General features: G+C 41.7%; 1 protein-coding gene across 4 annotated transcripts in view; it reads right to left on the minus strand.

Annotated features, from left to right (window-relative positions):
* LOC124785145 (luciferin 4-monooxygenase) overlaps positions 1-24,320 on the minus strand; it is a 345,708-nt gene that overhangs the window by 265,540 nt on the left and 55,848 nt on the right. For 2 of the 4 annotated variants that reach the window (XM_047254155.1, XM_047254158.1), the window contains exon 1: positions 15,441-15,610. The exons of 1 other annotated variant lie outside the window; for it this stretch is intronic. The gene's annotated coding sequence lies outside the window, so the exon portion shown is untranslated. Of the gene's footprint in view, positions 1-14,879; positions 15,010-15,440; positions 15,611-24,320 lie in introns of those variants that run through there. One more of the 4 variants, XM_047254156.1, reaches the window with a different exon arrangement.

A 24,320-nucleotide genomic window follows, 5' to 3' on the forward strand; every position in this document is an offset into this window, starting at 1 on the left:
CCAAGAAGACTCAAAAAACTTTCTGTTATGGACTTTATTCAAAATTTTTACAGTTCATTTTTGCAGACTAAATATTTTATGTTCTTTGTTTTATTGCTTTGGTTATCCTATAAGGTAACATTGAGTAAAAACATATATAATACTGTAATACATTTGTTTGGGGATGTCTTAAGTGGGAGAAGCAAATGTTTGTATTGGCTTATTAACTTTCCCTAAGATGCAAAGAAATGGATGAAAAGAAATTTTAAACTTATAGTTTCATTTCATGTGAAACTGTTGACAATGTTCCTGGGGCACGTTAATATGGTTATTGACACTTATTTGCATAATAAACCAGTTATTACAAGATTTCCAGGCATCTGCATTTATGTCAATGTTCACACATTACTTTCAACATGGTCTAGTGTTTGCATCCCTCATACACTCTTATTTCTCTGTGCGCAGTTACTTTTACACGCTTCCAAGCACCAAATGTGGCCGTGGTGGTCTAGCGGGTAGTAAAAAACATCAAGATCAAAGAGGGATAACAGGAAAACGGAGGGTAAAAATAGAGGTATTACATGAATATCCTATGGTGCAGTTTCATCAAGGAGATTCAAGGAAAATTACTCAGTTGTAGATGATAAGGACAGCCCAAGCAATTACAACCTTTTGAATGGCCGTTACAACAAACATTAAGCTCCTCTGGATAAATATGTCATAGCAGTTAGCAGAAACCGGCAGTTGCAGCAGAATAAGTGCTTCAGCATTCACACAGTAGGAACAACATAATTCAGTGAGGAAACTGGAGTAGCTTAAGACTGGAGGAATAAGGTAAAAAAAAAAGGATAAAGCACTAGGCTCTGGCTCTGGAGGCCCGAGTTCAATCCTGGGTAAGGGTGGGAATTTTTCTTGTTTCAGTCCCTCGAAGGCGGCTCCAGGTCCACTTAGCCTTCTGTCCAATGAGTAGCGGGTATCTTTTCGCGGGGTAAAAGCGAGAGGGCGATGGAGCATTGTGCTTGTGGTCTGGCTAATATCCCGTCCACGGACTTGCGCCACAGAATTTAACTAAACCAAGTGTCAAATGCTATGGTGCGATTCCAGCTCGCAACAGTATCATGTAACAAGGTAAAGGATCGAATTGTTTCAACCCGAATGTTGGAATTCTACCAGTAATAGAAATCCCTGCACTCCTTATTTGCTTCAGCCAAGGAATAGCGACTATTGTTACGTGCTTAAACGACAGGATATGCCACCATACCCTACGCTGGCCTATTGCTCTTTTTTTCCTTTTCTTTACGTTTGCCATATTCGTTCCGCTTTTCCCAGTAAAAGTAGCTTTTGATTCAAAATGACAAAAAATGGCATATCGTTTTATCCGTGAGATTTCTCGTTTTATCTTTTCTTCACGTTTTGGGTGCTTTAAATATTTCACGCGTTATTTTTATAGTGGATTTCTCTCTACGAACATTACGCCTTTCAACACCCGATAGCAATGCAGCGTTCACTGGCAATTTAGAATAATTAAAAAAAATGAAGATGGTTTCAAAAGAAGACAAGTATCAAACTCAGACATGAGGAAACGAAGCCCAGTTATTCTTCAAAACTAGTATCATTGGGGGTATGTATACTATCTACGTGTGCTTCAAAATCGCAGAACGACGAGTCATTTAATCTTAATAACCATATTTTATCGACTCTGGGGATGGAGTATGACAATGGCTGAATTTATATCTCCTGCTGACTATAAATGTTTGTTTTGTTTCAGTAACAACTCTTCATAGCACTAAGAGTTTTTCGAGCAGTCTCCCAGATTCAATTGCTCCTACATTAATTTCACATAATGCTCTGATTACTATGGGACTTAACATCTGAGGTCATCAGTCCCCCAGAACTTAGAACTATTAAACCTAACTAACCTAAAGACATCACACACATCCATGCCCGAGGCAGGATTCGAACTTGCGAACGTAGCAGTCTAGAACCGCTCGGCCACAGCGGCCGGCATTAATTTCACATTTGTGAGATGGTACTACACTTACTTTTTTTAACGTAATTTTCGCTTATCGAAGACGTCGCTCGGAAAAGAAGGGTCAACTGAAGAATGAGAGACAACTCGTCGGTTTTAATCAACAACTTCATATTTTAGTCGTACACATTAATTGTTTATTTTCAAGCCGTAGATAATAAATCAGTTATCTTCTGTGGCAAGGCGTCATAATCATAAATAAAAATAAATGACTGTGTTATTAAGAGATATTGTGTCTGTTTTTTGTCGCTTGTGGTAATTTCCAAATCATTTGTGGGTACACATGTTTAATTATACCTTTGTCTGATAGTGGGTCACTCCACTTGCTGTTTAATTTGCAATTGATTCGTATCCTGTGCTATGTAGGTCAACTGAGCATAAGATACAGATTTTAAGTTTGTCGCATTTTTCGCCTTCGCTACTACTAGTATGTTACATAGATCAACTTAAGTACGGGATAGAAATTTTACGTTTGTTGCCATTATTACCTTCGCAAGTACTAGTACCCTATTCTTCAGTTGACATATAAAAGTCAGCTGAAGTACGGGGAACGAATTTTACGTTTATCGCTCTTCTCGCCTTCGCTAGTATTAGTGTCCCATTCTTACGTTGATAGTAGTACTCCCGAAGAGAAAACCGACAGACATAAAATTTATATCTTGTAATTCAGTTGATCTGACCTATATACGGCAACTGAATAATAGGATAAAACCTCCGTAGTTCAACTGGGATACAAGATAACAGTGTTGTGTAAGCCGCTTTTTTTTTTTTTTTTTTTTTTTTTTAACTAGTACTAGTATCCTGCCCTTGAGTTGACCTATATGGGACAACTGAAGTACAGGATACAAATGTTGCTTTTTTCACCTTCGCTAATATTAGCAATTAGCATCCTATTCTTCAGTTGGTACTAGTACTAGCGAAGATGGAAAAACCGACATGCGTAAAATTTGCATCCTATACTTCAGTTGGTAGTAGGTCAACTTTAAGTACAGGATATAACGTATATATGTCAAATGACGTATTTCATTCCAATGTTACGTATGTCGTTTTTTTTTCAGTTGGCCAATGTAAATCAACTGAAGAATATGGCACTAGGACTTTCTACTGTGAAAAAGCGATATGTGTAAAATTACCTTCGAAATATGGATATAAGTGATATGTGTCTACGATCTGTTTTTTCTGTACTACATTTCATAGTTTCTCAATATCTTTGCAATGTATCATCTGTGGTAACTTGTGACGTCATTTTTCAAACTCGACGGGTTGTACCCCATTCTTCAGTTTTTAGTGCAGTGTACCAGTCTCAATTGTCCCTCCATTAATTTCACATTTGTGAGATGGTACTACACTCTCATTTCTTTTTACATAATGTCAGCTGTGAGATATTTTCGATTCTCGAAGACATGGCTCAGAAAGAAACACATAACGATAAGAGCAATACACATCAGTTGTTTTCCAACAACAAAATGAGCTTATTGTTTTTTTTACTTACACGTTGTGCAGGGATTGTCTTCTGCTGTGGCATATGAGCACAAACACATCAACACGACGCGCAAGTGCAACCTAAATGTATATGCACGATATTTCAACACGAACACAGATATTTAGTGGGTAAGTCAGTGGAACAAGTACACCAGATCAAAGATTATTTATATCTCGGAATGCATGCAGAGTATGCCGACAGATATAAGTTTATTGTACTTAAAAAAAGGTCGTCCTGAAGCAAGGCTCAACATACCTCCGACGAAAGTGTTTTCATCACTAGATGAGTGCACCGTCGTGCATAAAGGACTCAAAGATTAAGAAATATAAGAACGAACTTGTGCCTGTATGACTCAACACTTAAGAAAACAGATGAAAAAAGAAAGGAAGAGTAGAGATTAACGCCCCGTCAATGGCGAGTTCATTAGGGATAGAGCTCAAGTTTGGAGTGGGAAGGAAATCTGCTGCACTCTTTCTGAACAACTATTCCGGCATTCGACAAAAGATTTAGAGATCCATCTTGCTAGATGCATATATACTATCTCATCAAAATAATCTGGACATCTGTTAGTGGATATTAAAATGGGCTGAGTCCATGGCTTGAGCACGGTTGGGAACACTTTCAACGAGATGTCTGAATGTATGCGGAAGAATGTTAGTTCATTCGTCCTCAAGAGCCGAAATCACAGAAGGCAGAAATGTTGGACGCTGGGGTTTGGAGCGAAGCTGACGTTCTATCTCATTCAAAGGTGTTCTATTGGATTCAGTTCGGAACTCTGGGCAGCCCAACCCATTTCAGAAATGTTATGGTCCAGCCTCTCTGATGCTGCTTTATGACATGGTGCACTGTCATGCTGTTAGAGTCATTATCTCCGAACTGTTCCTCTACTGTACACTGTACACAATACTGTAAAGTGTGTTCATATCCTTCCGCATTTAGCGTTTTGTTAAGAGCAGTAATGGGTCCACACCCAACCATGAAAAACAATGCAGTACGGTAGCACAACCTCCTCCTTACTTCACTGTTGGCACTCACACGATGGCAGATGACATTCTCCAAGCATTCGTCAAACCCAAACCCTTCCATCCGATTGTCACAGGGTATAGCGAGGTTCATCACTCCAAATCACTCGCTTCCAGTCATGCATTGTTCTCTGGCGCCACTCTTTGCACCACCTCAAGTGTCGTTTAGCGTATCTTTTGAGGAGCTGCTCGACCATTCCTTTTAACTTCCTACGCACCATCATTGTACTAGCTGGACTGCTGGTAGCTCTTTGGAACTTACGAGTGATTCCTTCCGCTGATTTCATTCGATGTTTTACAACCACGCTCTGCAATGCTCGACAATCCCTGTTACCACGTGAGGTTTACGAGGTCTTGGCTTGTCTGTGGTTGTTTCTTCGCATTTCCACGTCAGAATCACGTCACCAACTTGACTTGAGCAGTCTTAGAAGGGTTGAAATGTCCCAGATGGATGCATTACTCAGATGACATCCAATGGCTAGTCCACGTTCAAAATCACTGAGCCCTCCTGACGAGCCCATTTAGCTATCACTGCTCCTCCACTGATAACATATAGTCGCTACCTTCTTAATAATCGTCTGTGGTGTTTTTACCCAGAGAACATTTACTACTATATTCTCTTGCTGCGAATTCTTCTTCCTTTTTTTCTATGTCCACTCTTTTGCCTGCAGGGGTGCGATGTTATTGCTAGCGAAATGTATTCTTCTGACAGCTTTACTATGGTAGCGCCGTTTATAACGGTTTGGTCATCAAGGAGAGCTCCTAGGCTTCGAATAAGTGGGTTCTCGGGCGTTGCAGCAGTCTGATATAATGTTGTGGCCATCTTTTGAAAGCATTCCAGGACTTCCGGTTCTTCTGCTGTTTATATAGATATTTGGCCGAAAGTGCGCCGAGACATGGTAAGTTATTCTTGAAGTTTTGTTCTGTAGAGTCAGTAGTCTCTACTGGTACGTCTTCACTGTGGTTCCCCACACTGGAGTTCCGTACTCCATAATTGGTCGGATGAAAGTCCGATATATTACGAGTCCATTTCGAATGCACAGGTCAGAGAATTCCTTTATAACGTGATAGAAGGCACCCAGTCGTTGATTTGTCTTCTGACGGAACTCAGCTAATTACTCTGCCACATTAGTTTACTATTCATCCCGACTCGCGAATACTTGGCGAATGTTGTCCATGCAATAGGTTAATCAAAGAGTTCGAGCTAAGGAACCTGTGGTGTCTTTTTTTTGGAAAATGTACAGCTTGACTCTTCGGTACTGACAAAATACAAAATAACACAATACTCTCCCCCCCCCCCCTCCCCCCCGGTCAATCCCCGTCTCCTCGTTTTATACTGGTGGGTTCGCCTCTCTCGTGGCATCTAGTGGTGAATTCCGCATTACATATGAGTGTATGGACACGTTTGATCAGACAGTGTATCTTTAGTCTGATATAATGCGACCGAGAGCAGCAGCAAAGTGGTTAGCACAGTGCACTTGCATTCGGGAATTCGTAAGAAAAGAAATTCAAAATTCATATCAGTCATACGGATTCAGGTTCTAAGATGCTTCCCCAGTTCGTTTAAGGTAAATTCCGAGACCGAGATGATTCCTTTAGGAAGGACATAGCCGATTTCCGTCCCTGAACTTTCCCAGCCCGTCTCTAGAGACCATGTCGACGACGGGACGTTAAACCGTACTCATCCCTACTACAGTGAAGGGGTTATGTTCCAGTACGTGGTAAAGTTTAATAATATGAACAGTGCTTAGAGTAGAGCTGACAGTTCGCAAATCCTTCTTTGGAACAGAGGCGAGTCCATATTTTTTGGAGTACACAAGCATCTTCGGATTTCCCAGTGGACCCACAGAGATCATCACCCCTGGAAAAATGATGGTTGCTATTCTAGCCATACATACTAATGACGGCTTTTATAAGTGAGTCATTGTCATCATAGCTTGCAATCCGGTCGTTTTCATGTAGTGTGTAACTTGGCGACGTATCTCGTTCTATGTTGACAACAGTGATCGATATGCGAGAGTGCGAGGATCTACTCCTTAGTTAAGCAAAGGTTATATCACAACGTTAAATGACTATGTAGTTTTAGTAGAAAGCTTGTTGCTGAAAGAGGCGAATGCAAATTCTGGTCTGTAACAAAGATAATAGTGGAAACGGCACGACATAAATTTAATTTTACGTGACAAAGTATTAGGTTGGTGCATAAGTTCGTAGAACTTTTGTTTTACATGTTGGAATTTCGGTTGTTATGGCTTTATTTATCGATTGTCATTTTTATTTGTAGTTCACTCTTGCTATTTGAGTTTACATTTTGTCATTTGGAGATAATGAGTGGAGCTGTGAAGGCTATAAAATGGAATGCCAAGTGGAGATATCAAAACATTTCCGACACATTCTTCTCTTTGAGTTCGATAGACGGATGACAGCAGAGGAGGCAGCCAGAAACATTTTCGCTGTGTATGGGGATAATGCTATTGGACAGAACATGGTAATAAAATTGTTTTCTCGTTTCAAGGAAAATCGTTTTGACATTAGTGATTCTCCACGTTCACGAAGATCTTTGTGGTTTGATGAAGATCGTTTAAACCATTAATCAACAATGATCCACGTCAGCGTATTCGAGGAATGGTAAATGTGATGCACTGTGATCATTCAAACACCGTGCGACAGTGGCATGCAATGGGTAAGTTTCAGAAATCAAATGTGTGGGCACTGCATGCTCTAAGCCAAAAATCACAAAAATTAGTGGGTAGCCGGCTAATGTGTATACCTGCTTGCTCGTCATCAATTTGCTCGTGAATAACACAGACCATTCCTATCGTGTACCGTTAATGGTGACGAGAAATGGTATCTTTATGCTAATATAAGGAAAAAAACAGGAACGGTTGAGACCAAACAAAGCAGCAACTCCCCATATGAAGACCTGCATGCATCCACAAAGGATAATGTTATACATCTGGTGGAACAACGACGGTTTGGTGTACTACAAATTTCTTCCACGGGGTGTAAACATCACTGCTGACATTCATTGTCAACATCTGAGATGCCTTGCAGACTCAGTCCGAGAACAACGACCAGGAAGAGTGCGTGAAGTGATGCTACTCCACGATAATGCCCGCCCGCATTCTGCTAGACTGACCAAAAACAATAGACAGGAAATGGGTTGGGAAGGCATTCCGCACCAGCCTTATTCACCTGATCTTGTGCCCTAAATTTAATGAAATTTTACGTAGCCACCCAGATTTTATTACCGTCTATACGGATGGTTCTAAGCAGGGAGATGTTTTCGATTATTCTGTCGTGTTCCCTCAGTTTATTACGCGGAATTGTTTGCTATCCTGAGGGCAATGGAGCAGATGAGACGGCGCCGTAGCAAAAAATTTATCGTGTTCTGATTCTCAAAGTGCCCTTCTCGCTGTTGGACAGATGTACCCAGCAGATCGGATGGTGCAACAAGAGCAGGACGCTCTCCCTCTCTTGCTCAGGCAAAACAAGGAAATCATTTTTTGCTGGATTCCAGGGCACATAGGCATCCAGGGAAACGAACTTGCTCCTGCTGTTGCTAAGGAGGCTTGCTCCCTTCCTCCTCATTCCAGCTGTTCAGCCCCTCTGCGGGCTGTCATTTCATTTGTGACCAGGAAGGTCATATGTTGTGGGAGTCACTGTGACTGGATGTGAGGAACAATGAACTACGTTCCATCAAGACTTCAGTGCGACCATGGATCACCTCCTTCCGCACGCGACGGTATGAAGAAGTAGCCCTTACTCGGCTTAGAGTGGGACATTGTCCATTGACACACGGCTTCCTCTTACGTTGGGAGGAGCCTTCAGTATGTCAGAAGTGCTGTACACAGCTGTCAGTACGACATATTTGAAGTGAGTGCATTTTATATGACGACCTGAGGATTGAACTGGGTCTCCCACAGGATCTTCCCTCTATTGTAACTGATCTACATCTACATCTACATCCATACTCCACAAGCCACCTGACGGTGTGTGGCGGAGGGTACCCTGAGTCCCTCTATCGGTTCTCCCTTCTATTCCAGTCTCGTATTGTTCGTGGGAAGAAGGATTGTCGGTATGCTTCTCTGTGGGATCTAATCTCTCTGATTTTATCCTCATGGTCTCTTCGCGAGATATACGTAGGAGGGAGCAATATACTGCTTGACTCCTCGGTGAAGGTATGTTCTCGAAACTTTAATAAAAGCCCGTACCGAGCTACTGAGCGCCTCTCCTGCTGAGTCTTCCACTGGAGTTTATCTATCATCTCCGTAACGCTTTCGCGATTACTAAATGATCCTGTAACGAAGCGCGCTGCTCTCCGTTGGATCTTCTCTATCTCCTCTATCAACCCTATCTGGTACGGATCCCACACTGTTGAACAGTATTCAAGCAGTGGGCGAACAAGCGTACTGTAACCTACTTCCTTTGTTTTCGGATTGCATTTCCTTAGGATTCTTCCAATGAATCTCAGTCTGGCATCTGCTTTACCGACGATCAACTTTATATGATCATTCCATTTTAAATCATTTCTAATGCGTACTTCCAGATAATTTATGGAATTAACTGCTTCCAGTTGCTGACCTGCTATTTTGTAGCTAAATGATAAGGGATCTATCTTTCTGTGTATTCGCAGCACATTACACTTGTCTGCATTGAGTTTCAATTGCCATTCCCTGCACCATGCGTCAATTCGCTGCAGATCCTCCCGCATTTCAGTACAATTTTCCATTGTTACAACTTCTCGATACACCACAGCATCATCTGCAAAAAGCCTCAGTGAACTTCCGATGTCATCCACAAGGTCATTTATGTATATTGTGAATAGCAACGGTCCTATTACACTCCCCTGCGGCACACCTGAAATCACTCTTACTTCGGTGGACTTCTCTCCATTGAGAATGACATGCTGCGTTCTGTTATCTAGGAACTCCTCAATCCAATCACACAATTGGTCTAATAGTCCATATGCTCTTACTTTGATCATTAAACGACTGTGGGGAACTGTATCGAACGCCTTGCGGAAGTCAAGAAACACGGCATCTACCTGTGAACCCGTGTCTCTGACCCTCTGAGTCTCGTGGACGAATAGCGCGAGCTGGGTTTCACACGACCGTCTTTTTCGAAACCCATACTGATTCCTACAGAGTAGATTTCTAGTCTCCAGAAAAGTCATTATATTCGAACATAATACGTGTTCCAAAATTTTACAACTGATCGACGTTAGAGATATAGGTCTATAGTTCTGCACATCTGTTCGACGTCCCTTCTTGAAAACGGGGATGACCTGTGCCCTTTTCCAATCCTTTGGAACGCTACGCTCTTCTAGAGACCTACGGTACGCCGTTGCAAGAAGGGGGGCAAGTTCCTTCGCGTACTCTGTGTAAAATTGAACTGGTATCCCATCAGGTCCAGCGGCCTTTCCTCTTTTGAGCGATTTTAATTGTTTCTCTATCCCTCTGTCGTCTATTTCGATATCTACCATTTTGTCATCTGTGCGACAATCTAGAGAAGGAACTACAGTGCAATCTTCCTCTGTGAAACAACTTTGGAAAAAGACATTTAGTATTTCGGCCTTTAGTCTGTCATCCTCTGTTTTAGTACCATTTTGGTCACAGAGTGTCTGGACATTTTGTTTTGATCCACCTACCGCTTTGACATAGGACCAAAATTTCTTAGGATTTTCTGCCAAGTCAGTACATAGAACTTTACTTTCGAATTAATTGAACGCCTCTCGCATAGCCCTCCTCACACTACATTTCACTTCGCGTAATTTTTGTTTGTTTGCAAGGCTTTGGCCATGTTTATGTTTGCTGTGAAGTTCCCTTTGCTTCCGCAGCAGTTTTCTAACTCGGTTGTTGTACCACGGTGGCTCTTTTCCATCTCTTACGATCTTGCTTGGCACATACTCATGTAACGCATATTGTACGATGGTTTTGAACTTTGTCCACTGATCCTCAACACTATCTGTACTTGAGACAAAACTTTTGTGTTGAGCCGTCAGGTACTCTGTAATCTGCTTTTTGTCACTTTTGCTAATCAGAAAAATCTTCCTACCTTTTTTAATATTTCTATTTACGGCTGAAATCATCGATGCCGTAACCGCTTTATAATCGCTGATTCCCTGTTCTGCGTTAACTGTTTCAAATAGTTCGGGTCTGTTTGTCACCAGAAGGTCTAATATGTTATCGCCACGAGTCGGTTCTCTGTTTAACTGCTCAAGGTTGTTTTCAGATAAAGCACTTAAAAAAATTTCACTAGATTCTTTGTCCCTGCCACCCGTTATGAACGTTTGAGTCTCCCAGTCTATATCCGGCAAATTAAAATCTCCACCCAGAACTATAACATGGTGGGGAAATCTACTCGAAATATTTTCCAAATTATCCTTCAGGTGTTCAGCCACAACAGCTGCTGAGCCAGGGGGCCTATATAGACATCCAATTACCATGTCTGAGCCTGCTTTAACCGTGACCTTCACCCAAATCATTTTACATTTCGGATCTCCGTCAATTTCCTTCGATACTATTGCACTTCTTATCGTTATAAACACGCCTCCCCCTTCACTGTCCAGCCTGTCTCTGCGGTATACATTCTAATCTGAGTTTAGGATTTCATTACTGTTTACGTCTGGTTTCAGCCAACTTTCTGTCCCTAGTACTATATGGGCGTTGTGACCGTTTATTAATAAGAGCAGTTCTGGGACCTTTCTATAGACGCTCCTGCAGTTTATTATTAGCACATTAATATTGTTATTCCCTGTTGCATTTTGCTTCCCTGTTGCATTTTGCCTACTCCTACCTTGCCGCGTCTCAGGAAGCGTCTTGTCGGGCCTAGGGAGGGAATTCTCTAACCTAAAAACTCACATGTGCACTCCACACGTACTCCGCTACCCTTGTAGCCGCTTCCGGCGTGTAGTGCACGCCTGACCTATTCAGGGGGACCCTACATTTCTCCACCCGATAGCGGACGTCGAGAAATTTGTACCCCAGATCTCCGCAGAATCGTCTGAGCCTCTGGCGAGTGTTGTTTGTGTCTTAAAATTTTGTGTGGTGTCCGGAATTCTTCCCAAAATACTGGGTGTGTGATGTTAATGTGTCACAGAGTGGCTGGGTCACGTATTATTTCTAAGTGGTCATCCAGCCACGGTTATTTATCTCTTTTCTAACAGCATCCTTACAAGTATTTTCTCCATGATTTCGTTTAGTTATCCCGCTGTGTCTCGCTGGGGTTTTATTACAGGCTTTTCTGAACCTCGCCTTCCTGGTGTTGCTTTACGTTTCCTGTGGTGGGATCAAACGTCGTTTTCCAGTTTAGTGATCTCCTTCCACAGATTATGAAAACCTTCTTCAGTATAACATTAATGCAAGGGCGCTGATGACCTAGCTGTTTAGCGCCCTCCACCATAAATCATCATCATCATCGTCATCAGATCTACACCTTTTCGCTCTCTATGGAACAACCTCCAACGTTCCTTTTCGCATGAAAATGCGCTCCGAACATGACTCGATGAAATCTCGCCTCAAAACCCCGTGATTCCTACGGTTGCCAAGTCGAAAAGTTACCCCAACCTTGGCAGACTAATGTAAATAGTAAAGTAGAATCCATTAACGATGTCTAAAGTGTCTGTTATGTGTATCTATTGTGTTTACTTAACTTACGGAAAAACTCTAGGAACTTATGAACCAACCCAATAACATGATCTTTCATATGCGGAAAAAAATCGTATACGGCAGGACGTGAATAACCTTCATAGTTACAATATTTTGAACTTGGCTGCACTTCATCTACGGTACACAATACGAGATGAATAAGGACGGCAGATCAGCTGCAATAAGTGGTGGGATTCAGTTAACCTTAACCACGGTTTCAGCGGATTTAAACCCGTCTTCTTCAGAAGAAAATGAAATGATCGTACGGCATTACTGCCCGGGAGGCCCCATCCGGGGAAGTTCGGCCGCCGAGTGAGTCTTATTTCAGTCGACGCCACATTTGGGCGACTCGCGTGATGGTTTCTTCAGAAGGACAACAAACAAACTTCGCATTAGCAAACAGTCAGTTAGTAGCACGATCTAACATCTTCACATAAAATGTATCTGCAACGATCTGTACATCCATTTGTAAAAGTTAAGTCCCCTAAAACCGAAACATCAGCAAAATCACCCACATAAAATGTCGAACCATGTTGAGAGCTACATTGGAGAGAAAAGACGATTCTGTAACACTATCTGCTTTTCATTACACGTCGTGTTATGTCTCAAAAAGTGCAGAATGTACGCACATGTTGAAAAATTGATACTTCTGTGTGGGATTTGTTAGTCTATCATTAAAATTCGGGCCTACTACAGTTCTCTGAGAGTGCCTGGAAAGTGGTTTGTACCTTATGGATACGGAATATCAGCAACGTGTATCACACTATCTTCCGGGCGTCGGCAAAAACTTTTCCAAGAGGGGACCAGATGAAAACTTGTCATTTTTGATATAATTGATTCGGCGAGTTTGAAACTGTGTCGTGTTCCAAGAACAGTATGGTGAGAAGTACACAAAAACTTGTTTCGCAGACGATCGATAGTTATCTACTTAGTTCTTTTAAGGTAGATTACCTTTTTGCCAAAACTGTAAGCAAATTTCAATAGTACGTGCAATGTACATAATTTTATGTTATTAATATGAATATTGGTACAACTTTCGATTCAATCATTTGAAATTATATTCACATATGGTTATGTCCAGGGAATACAATGCATTATGAAATAAAGCTAGAAAATATCCATAAAATATTTTATTCGTACCCCATAATGTTAGGCTGAACCAAAAAATTAAAATTGTGAAATAGGATAAAAAAGGATGATTGAGAAAATCCTTGCGCAGAGAATAACATTTTCTTTTTTCCACTGATGTGTTTGAGATTAAGTATAGATGTAAAACATGTACAATGAAGCATGACTATACTTCCGAGTGTACAACAGGCCTGTCGTGTAAAACTGAATGCAGAATCAGCAAATGACGCATTAATACCCTTCGAAGTGGAGAAACTTTTAAAAAATCTGATCCAACTTTGAAGCGATCTGTAACACTTTGTTTACTTATAAAACTTCACATCTGTATTTTAGTGTCGTCTGGAATAACTGAAGTGAAAAAAGTGTGTTTTGAAAGCTATATTTTTTGGGCTGGTTAAGTAAGTGTAGCCTAGGGCCAATACACAACCTGATAGATGTGGGAAACCTCCGGAAACAGCCTTAAATTTTCCAGTACTGAGAACTTTCAGCAGCCTAGGACAGCACTAAGGTAATCCTCGTCTGTCCATTTTGTCACGTTGTTGCGCAGTGTACCAGCTGGAATGCAGAACACGTAGCTCTGTGACTGCATGTGACGCTGTGTTGCAAAAAATTTGTGGCAAGATCTTATGGCACCAAACTGTTGAGGTCATCGGTCCCCAAGCTTAACCACTACGTTATCGAAATTAAACTAACTTACGCTAAGGACAACACGCATACCCATGACCGAGGGAGGACTCGAACCTCCGGCGGGGGAGCCGCGCGAACCGTGAGAACACGCCTAAGACCACGCGGTGCTAAATTGCACCCATATGCTTTGAGTAGGTCACTGTCCTTCGTTGGTTTTGTTATGATACTTCAATACAGGAAGAGTGTAGCGCCTATATAAAGATGCCTACTCATTCGAATCTAAGGAAGTTGTATCCGATGTATCCAGAAGAGCGTGGTTAAAAATTGTAATAAAGCGGGACGTCGCTCTGTAAATGTTACTGAAGGGAAAGGAAAATCATGATCCATGAAGAAAGTCGTGTTACTTCAACCAGTTATATTAGAAGTTATATTTGTATATTTCTGAATGTTTTGAAAGTTATACAGTCTTTACCATAACGCTCTATATTGATGGAGGCATTTCCGGTTGAATTACTAGAGGTAAACTTGATGTGTTTTCCCCCTAATACTGGCAGATGGAAGGTGATGAGAATATCGAACAGTAAATAACCATAATTGTTACCAGACTTATTTACTTTTTATGTGAACATTTATCCAACATAGTTATTGGACTAGTGCTGTTAAATTCTACAATGCCGGTACATCCTCTCTGCGTCTTGTTAACTATATGGTAGAAGATCTTTTGAAATGTACCCTGAGTCAATAATTTGTGTACGAGTTTGTCTAACGAAATCTACAAAATTTTTTTGTAGTGGTTGTTTGCGTCTATACGTAGCGTGATCGTTACACTACGCAAATTTCTACAGTAACCTTGACAAATTACTATAAAGCACAGCTAAGCTACATTAATGAGAAATATAAGAGCCAGATAAATTAACTGTTAATGATTTTTTCTAAATATTTACAGTCTTTGTAGCGCTCCATACCTCTGAACTCATCCACACAAAGGGACCGACGATGTTTATGGCACAACACCGTGTTGCTCACTTGTCGGATACTGACAAGAACGGCGTCGTTTCCACCTCAGTGGTGCGGCAGGCGTGAGAATAGCTTATCAGCGCTGCTTATTTTTATCATGTGTTTTCACTGATTGCATAATGTACGTGACAGAAACAAAGGTGTTAGGGAACACAAGCTATAGTGAAACAAGCTGAGACGTTTCAATAAAACTATTTTTCAGCTACCCATGGGCAGCAGCTACATTTAAAAAACAAAAATTAGTGTCGCGATTCGAGTATTTAATTTGACAATGACCCCGGCTTTTCGGAGTGCAGCCTTGGAACAGCCAAGACTCCTATTCATTACGTCAAGGTCAAGTTCATTGCGATAAGTGTTGCCACTGCGGTGCATTTCAGAACTAGCAATCACCGCAAACTACACACATTGCCTTCCTATACGATTCAGCACTATTGAAACACACACAGATTATTCATTTGAACAATGCGAGTCTTGCTGTAGTACTATGACGTTAAATAAAAAGAGCTTACCGGTTTTCTTTGGTTGTGAGCGTGTCTGTTGTGATTCGCAGCTCCTATAGGTTACCGTGACGTCACCCGGCAGCACTGAACTGTTGTCAAGTGTTAACTCACACTGTGGTAATGTTCCTATCAGCGTGCTTCCCGACTGGAGAAGCTCATGTTGTGCCTGTTAAAGTCCATTCCTACATGGTCACATGGGAGCCGTTGCTGCCAACATTCTCACACACGGAGAAGACGAGCGAGAATTTCTCTATTTAATTGAAAGAAGACGTTAACTGAAATGGGCTTACGAAAAGGTTATGTTAAATTGCTATGTTTTCTTAGTCCTATTGGACGTTGAACAGAATTTATAACATCTTCTGTTTAAAATTATATATCCAGCGTGTTCATACTCACGTAATACAGTGGTAATAAGGTGTAATCAAACAGAACAGAAAGCAAAATAAGCCAGAGCAATGTAAAAGGGACTATTGTTTTCACCACCGCGTATGCTTCCGGTTGAGAAATATCTTACTAAATACCAATTTGCGCTCTTTATTTTTTATCTTCCTCGGAAAGCGAATTCACGTACTCAGCGGCTAAGTGTAATAATCACGCCGAATTGAAGGCAGGATGTAAATGGACGTAAAATTGTCCCAGCTTTCAATTTCGATTCTTTGTAATTTATTGTTTTTTGGAAAACGTGAGATTTACTTTACGGTGTATAAGCAGCTTATTATTCAGCCATTTACGTGCCATAGCGCGTCAAGAACAACAAACAGATCTTTGAGTTCTGATATCAGGCAAACCCACTGCGATCTGATGTTTTCTCAGCGTATATCTAATTTGTAGAATTACAGAGTATCTGGCCGGATCACTTCGTAATCACTTGAGGTAGTTCCTGATGACTGCTGGAACAATTGAAAAATCGCGAAAAAAGGCGAGACGTTGTACAGAACGACTGCGAATAATGCAAAGCAAAGAAGTTTGAGGGTGGGCTTCCAATTACAAGTCACAAACTGTAACAAACCATTTGCTTATATATCACCAGTTGGCAGTTCAAAGAAATTAGGGGAATTATAAATTCACAAACAGGGCGATCTTACTAAACTAGGGGTCGCTGTTGATGCTGTGCTCCTTGGCTTGTGAAAGGCGCGTCTCCTATCGAACAAAATTCAAGCTTACGGAATATCTTACTTTTCGTTTTGACTGAGGACTTCCAACCAAAGAAAACTGAGCTGTGAATGTAATTTCGGACATACTCTAATGGAATCTAATGTAGATATGGTTGTTAAGTGTGTAGATACTTGGCAGGATGTAAATGGAAGTTGCTGCTTCCCATCACTTTCCCTACAGCTGGTAAAAACGATCTCAATTGCTAATCTTCTGCTCCCTGTACCGTGGAGACATCAGACTGCATTACCTACAGCTGAGGATTCTTTTGCTGAGATAAATGACTTGGTTAATGAAGGGAAAAGGGAGAAACAACGGACTGTAATGAAAGATGCGAAAGAAGCGGCGACATTTTCTGTGCAACCACCCATCATTTTGCACGACACACAAGGTGTGACTGCTCTGTTCGGTCGATGGGACTGGGAAGTACTGTACCATCCACCATACTCCCCGGACTTAGTCCCTGTGACTTTGATTTGATTCCGAAGATGAAGGAACCACTTTGTGGCATTCGCTTCAGAACTGTTCCAGAGATTCGACAGGCAGTAATCCGCTCCATTCGCGCCATCAACAGAACAGGCTCTGCTAATAGTATACTACGCGTTCCACACGCTGGCAATGGGTTCTACACAACATTGGTGACTACTTTTAAGGACATTAACAGGTGGAAACACATAACTCTCTCGTATCGGTTGTGAATAAATAGTTGTCACTATTTAAGTTCCAACCCTTGTACATTGTCCCGCTACAAAAGCACAGCTTTCAAATGGTTCAAATGGCTCTGAGCACCATGGGACTTAACATCTGAGGTCATCAGTCCCCTAGAACTTAGAACTACTTAAATCTAACTGACCTAAGGACATTACACACATCCATACCCGAAGCAGGATTCGAACCTGCGACCGTAGCGGTCGCATGGTTCCAGACTGAAGCGCCTAGAACCGCTCGGCCACAACGGCCGGCACATCAGCTATCCGTCGAAGAAATTGGATAAAAGACTGTGTAAGGCTTCACCTTGCAGAAACGCCCAACGTGACCGCGAGTTGTAACTGTGACCTCCCACTTCACGAAATATGGTACGGAACATGTTGCTATAGGCCAGCGGTTCCCAGCCTGGGGGTAATTACCACCGGAGGTGTAAAAAGGAATTTTTATGGGTGAAAACAAAAGGATTCAGTTGTGTTTCGGTCACGAAGCTAAATTATTTTCAGAAGATCATTACTATTATCACTATTTCGTAAGTCTGTAATGCTGATAAGTTGCAGTAATTACATTTTTGTCAAATGTTAGCATTAACGCACGATACAATATTTTCGCGGTTATGGCTCCTGAAACGACTATATGAACATCTTCTTCACACAGTCCACTCGCTACATACATGCTTTGTACTTTATACCATGCATCTATTACAGTAAAATTAAAACATGCTTAAATATTTCATGAAAATGCCTTCTTCGAGATGTAGGTAGTTCCCACAATAGGTGACACATTGTTTCATTATTCATTTCGTAACAGTAAACGAACAGATAGTACAACAGTAAATGTGTAGTGGATACTTCGCTGACATAGGTTCTACGTCGCAGTGTTATTACTATTATTATTTTCTTGTTCTTATTATTATTATTATTATTGATAGTAGCAGTGTTCAGACGCAAAGTGTTGGCAGCCTGAAGTCATCTAATTTCTGGCAGCTCAGAAGAAAGGAGTCCAGCAATAAAGTAATTCACAAAAATGGGCCTAAGTACAGTTCTACTACTACTACTACTACTACGTGATCAGGCCCAGTGAACCGCACGCTTCGACAAGTTTCCTCCTCCACTGTATTCTGTCCATTGCTGCTATCTGCCACCGGCCGATGTAGCCGAGCGGTTCTAGGCGCTTCCTTCTGGAACCGCGCGACCGCTACGTCGCAGGTTCGAATCCTGCCTCGGGCATGGATGTGTGTGATGTCCTTAGGTTAGTTAGGTTTAGGTAGATCTAAGTTTTAGGGGACTGATGACCTCAGATGTTAAGTCCCATAGTGCTCAGAGCCATTTGAACCAATTTTGCTATCTGCCATCCTTCCACATCGATTGACACTTGGCTTAAATCTTCATGGAGGCCATCTCTCCAACGCTTCTTGGGTCTCCCTGGCTGTCTCTTTCCTGTAGGTGTGAAATCCAGGAGCTTCCGAGGCCTTCTGTGATCCTCCATCCGAGCCACATGGCCGGCCCACTGCATTTATTTGGCTTTGACAGTTCCTGCTATGTTGGGCTGCTGGTATAGTTCCTCGAGCTCTTGATTGTATCTGATCTATCCTAAGTACAGTTCACCTATCTTAATTTGCTTGATTTAAATGGGATGCAGGGTGTGACTGAAGGTAGTGTTGCTAGGGAGAAGGGTGATGCAGACTAAGCATGTTCTGTAACAATTGTCTACCCTTAATGGAGCTTGTTGGCTTCACTCTTCGAAAAGTGGTTTTAATTAACACTCTCAGTGCACTGAAAACTGCTTCAGCGTTCTATAAAAAGTTTGTTACAAGTTAGCCGTGCCAACTGTCTCATTGACTCATTACTTCGTGGTTTGACAAAACACTTACAAGAACTAAATATAACTCACCTTTCGTCATTTTAAAAATTAAAATCTTCAAAGAAAATTCTTCTTCATTCTAAAGGTTAGTTAGTTGCTCATGTAGGGAGGGTGTGGGGGGGGCGGGGGGAGGGGAGGGGAGCGGGGGAGGGAGTTACTAGCTAATATGTGATTGTATTCAGGGGTAATGCTCCCAGAAAGTTTGGGAACCAGAGCTGTAGTCGAATGCATTCTGAAGTAGGCGGCTGACCAGTTCTACGCCACACAGGTGTACGTTCATCAGTCGCGTACAGACAAAGCTACTCTCGTTATTGGAGATAACAAAGTGCTGTTCCACACTGTAGTCAACTCTTTCACCACACCAGAATAGTCGTGCTCGACGTTGTCATGGTGTCAGAGGTAACCTGGTCAGAGGCATGCATTACCTTAATCTTGCTGGAAGCAGACAGCTCCCGTTGGCCCCTAATGAAACGGCAGGTGCGGCATATACCCGGATTTTGTCCCTGGATGATGTCTGGTGGGCTACCGCAGCTCACACAAAGCGTCAATGACATGAGACTATACTGAACGAACATCCAGAACCTGGTCTACAGGTGTGCACATGGTCCACAGACCACTGTTGAAAGCATTGGCACACCGTCGATACACTGCACCCAGCATGTGCAGCAATCCGTCAATACATCCATCTATCTACCTGTAGGCACGCAAAATGATCTCGTTCAAATGGCTGAAGCTATTCAACAGAAGTACGTGTTAGTCAGCAGGGCATGGTTGCTCCCTAGGACGAATTTTGCAAAAACACAATCCACCACTAGACTCAGCACAGTTACTACCTTCAAAGCCAAAACAGAGTGCGCGCACACAGGCATCCTGAGTAGCATACGATCGCTGATGACAGTGAAAATGAATCATTAACACTATAGTCCTTTAGTATTACATATTATGCAGAGTCCTCGACGGTCTTGCATTTTTTTTCTAGCAGTGTAGAATCAAACAAGAAATAACGATAAGTCGTCGTCCCTAGAGAGAGCGATATTGGAAAAACAGAAGTGAATTTTGTGAACTGAAAATAACATACGAAAGCGATTAGCCACGAGGAGTCGGCTAACACAAGCACACAGACGGTGGCGGAGCCACAACGCTTAACGCTCTAACTTCGGTGGAAGCGTAATGCTTGATGCTTATGGTGCAAAACGCGTATCTGCATATTAATCACGGACGAAGTTGCCACAAACATTCTACCGAAAAATCTTCACTAAACGTAACTGAATCCACAGATGACGGAAGCCAAAAGATGTATTGCGAAATGGCAGAAACTGCCGTACCACTGGTCGTTGCCATAGCGAGGGGGGAGTCAAGGGGGTCCTATCATGCCCCGGGCGCCTCTTGAAGAGGGGAGCTAATTTGTCTCAACGACATATATTATTTTCTGAGTATGTTTTGTATATTATATGTGTTTCTGGAGGGGAGGGCAGGGGGGGGGGGGGGAGGAATGAAGTGTAGTGGAGTGGGGGGCGGCAACCAGCGGTTTTGCCCCGTGCATCAGTTATGTTCGCTACGCCACTGCTTCACGAAGTGAAGCCGACTAAGAACGGCAATGAAATGGAGCTGAGACGGCGTCTCTCATTATTTTGTAACCTCTGACTCAGCACAGAAGTGCCCCTCCTCCGACAGAAAGAGGTACCTGCAGCCACCCTGAGTGGGGAGGCAGTGCAAGCCATTCCCGCTGATATCGGCCGTGGGGGCCACACGGCCTCCTGCTGCTGAGGTTGGTGAACCCGTGCTGGAGACAGTTCTCCGAACGTGCGTAGGATCAGTGTTGCTATGCGCTGGTGTTGGTGTGGCTTGAATTTGAAAGCAGTGGTCCAATAACTTCAGCTGATTTTCGCCGTCTTGTGTATTTTATGAATTAAACTAGCTGACAAACTTGACATTGTCCGTCTATTGATTCTGCCGATTTTCTGTTACAAGTGAAAACAAAAAATGACTATGTTTACATTGTAATAGAGAAAAAAATAATATCCACGTATTCATGAAATCACCTTTGAAATTATGAGGCAATTTCTGAATGCTGGGCACAGCTGCTTCGCGTGTTTACAACTTCTCTAAGTCAACGCCTCTTCATCGCTCTATAGCCATTGTATGGCCTTTAGTGGCAACTTGCCCTCGCAATTGAAAAATGTCAAAGGCGCTGCCAGGTGTCAGGGATTTCCTTACGCTGACTCGACTATACGAGTGCCTCAGTATTAAAGAATAAATAAATGTATTAAGATTTCGTGCATAATGCAGCAATTTTTCACGCATCGTAGTGTTTATGAGTCCATATCTCTTGAGCTATCTGTCGGACAATGATATATTTGTGTATGTTCATTTACCGGCATATGTGGATACTGTCAGCGGATTATAATGCAAATAGAATTAGCACCAAAGAAATAATAACTTTAAACGTCATGCAAAATGTGGCAGTTTTTCACGCATGTTATTGTTTATGAAGTCATGTCTTCTGAACTATGTTTGGCATGTGGTTCTTACCCCAATAGTGATTGTTGCGTGACAGTAAGGGACATGTGTACCAAGTCTGGTTGAAATCGCTCTAATGGTTTAGTAGAAGATGTGGAACACACACACACACACACACACACACACACACACATACATACATACATACTTACATACATGTTTATACTAAGTATAATTATAATTATTGGTGGTAATGAAAATTGCTTCAGCCCCACCATTCGATAGTCCTGTAGTCACGTAAGACGTCAGCGGTTCCGGCTGACCGAGGAAAATTGATTTTAATGCACAAATTGGCAGATTAATTTCATTGACTTTTTGATTAATTCATTTACACAGATCCATGTCTACTGTCAGTGTACTTAAGTAATACCAGTCTGTGACTGGAAACTCGATTATAATTTTATTCAACATTCTTTCTTTGTAACGAGACGGGACTGGACTGAAAAGCTGCTGAGACTTCTCCACGTAGTCTATACGCCCCTGAAAAGTCTCCTGGTTACACTAATAAATTTGATATTTCTTGTAACGTCGGGAACTAAATTGAGGCTCTTCACAGATGATTGTGTTGTATAATAGTGAAGTCGCAATGCCACAAGTTGTAACGAACTGCACGAAGACCAACGATTGATGGAGGAACTGTATTGCCCATAAATATGCCAAAAGTCACAGCATTGTTCCACTATATAGCTGGCGATTAGTCACGGAAAACATCCGTAGTTGTAAAAAATGTACGAGTACGTCTGGAGCGACTTAAAGTGAAACAACTACATAAAACAAGTCGTCTGAAAAAGGCATGTCAGATTAAGAACAACTGGAAGAATCCCGGAAATTTAATACGCCTACAGAGGTGGAATCTTAAATACAATCAGATTGATTCTTGAGTATTGATCGTCAGTCTGGGACCCTTCAGAGATAGGATTAAAAGACGATATAACGAAAATCCAAAGAAAAGCAGCACGTTTCGTAATGGGATCGTTTTGTGCGTGCGAGATTAAGGCCTACTATGCAGCTGCTCATCAAACCATGGTGGGTAGACACCACAGTAGAAGCTTCGAGCATCATAGCGAGGTTTACTGTTCAAATTCGCAAAAGTTAGGCAACATTTTAAGTCCTTGTACTTACATCTCGTGGAGTGACCATAACAAGAAAATCAGATGAATTCGAGCTCTATTGGAGGCACTAGCACCGACCGCGATTTTTTTCCTCCAAACCATTCACGAATGGATGGTGTGAAAATGTTAGTGGTACACCATAACGTGGGTTATGGAGTACAGATGTAGGCGCAGAGAAACATATGACCCACATTTTTGTTCCGAAAATGTCGAAACCGTAAACTCTGTCGGAAAGAACAAGAACGTGAAGATATCTCAACTAACTTCTAAAGGCTACAGCGCACCCACAAACAACCCTTGCAACTTTAACCGTCTAACAAATTTGCTTAATTACCTCTTGCGAGGTAATTAAGAGTACACCTATATCTTTGTTATCATTTGTTTGGCTGCTAAAAAATGTGTGTTCATGAGTGTGTGTCATAATGTGTACGTTTGCATGCATCTTACTCTTGCGTATTGATTCACGTAATGTAATTCACACCAAATTTACAGTTGCAACCTAAATTTTTGATTCTGTAAGTTCTGACAATAATTTATCATTTACAGAAATTGTTTTCCTTAATTTCAATGTAAATTTTTACGATTAACGATACATTTTGCGAATATTCCGAAGTTTGGAACTGCAGGAAACTAGTGTAGTTTAATTCTTTGTGCTCGTAGGTTACTAATGTATTCAAATGACTATAGCACAACATTTTTTTACTGTGATGTCTTACTAATAAAAATAAACAATAAAGATAATTATGTAATTGTTTATGCAGGGTTAACCTTTGAGTGTACTTGTGGCGGAGTCTTTGCCTTGGCATAATCTTTATATTACGATATTTTTTGTTTCGTTGAAAGTACTTCGTCGCAAGGAATTTTATTATAAACACCATATCTAAACTTAAATAACACAACTGATATCTGTATTACGTGGTTGTTGGAGACTTTATTGGACTTTTTATTTGCTCTCTGTAGTTATTTGTGTTCTTTAGTGATTATATAATTTGACTGTAGAACATTCAGAATCTCGTAATGGTTAGGTCGCCATCTGCTAACAGTTGGCCATGCTAGGTATTAATGATGCGGTATTTCTAGGAAACGGTTGCACAGCCAGCTGTAGCGTGGTCACAGCCATCTCGCTCAGCAGCCACGGTAACACGTCACTCAACCTAGCCTTCACATTTCATGGCTGATGTACGCATATAAACCCACAGCCTGTAGCGGTACAAGCTGTAGGCACGGCAGCATCGTTGTAGGAAACAGATGCAGTGAGTTAGTGCATGACAAGATGGAGACTTTTACCGCTGAGCATATGTTACCATATTGGGCAATCGGTCACACATGGCGGGATTGACGTAAATCATTGTATGAGAAGTGTGGAAACCTAGGGTATCAATAATAGGACTGTTGGCAGAAGAGAGGACAATACAGGAAAGTACAGAATGGGAGTAAGCTATCGTTGCGGACCTACGATATTTTCGAATCGGGACAAAAAGTTGATAGTGGCGCTCCCCAACCCTAGAGCGTTTGAAAATAGGACGTAAAAATTTTA

Source organism: Schistocerca piceifrons, chromosome 1, assembly GCF_021461385.2.
Source record: "Schistocerca piceifrons isolate TAMUIC-IGC-003096 chromosome 1, iqSchPice1.1, whole genome shotgun sequence".
In the NCBI taxonomy this organism is placed as follows: Eukaryota; Metazoa; Arthropoda; class Insecta; order Orthoptera; family Acrididae; genus Schistocerca; species Schistocerca piceifrons.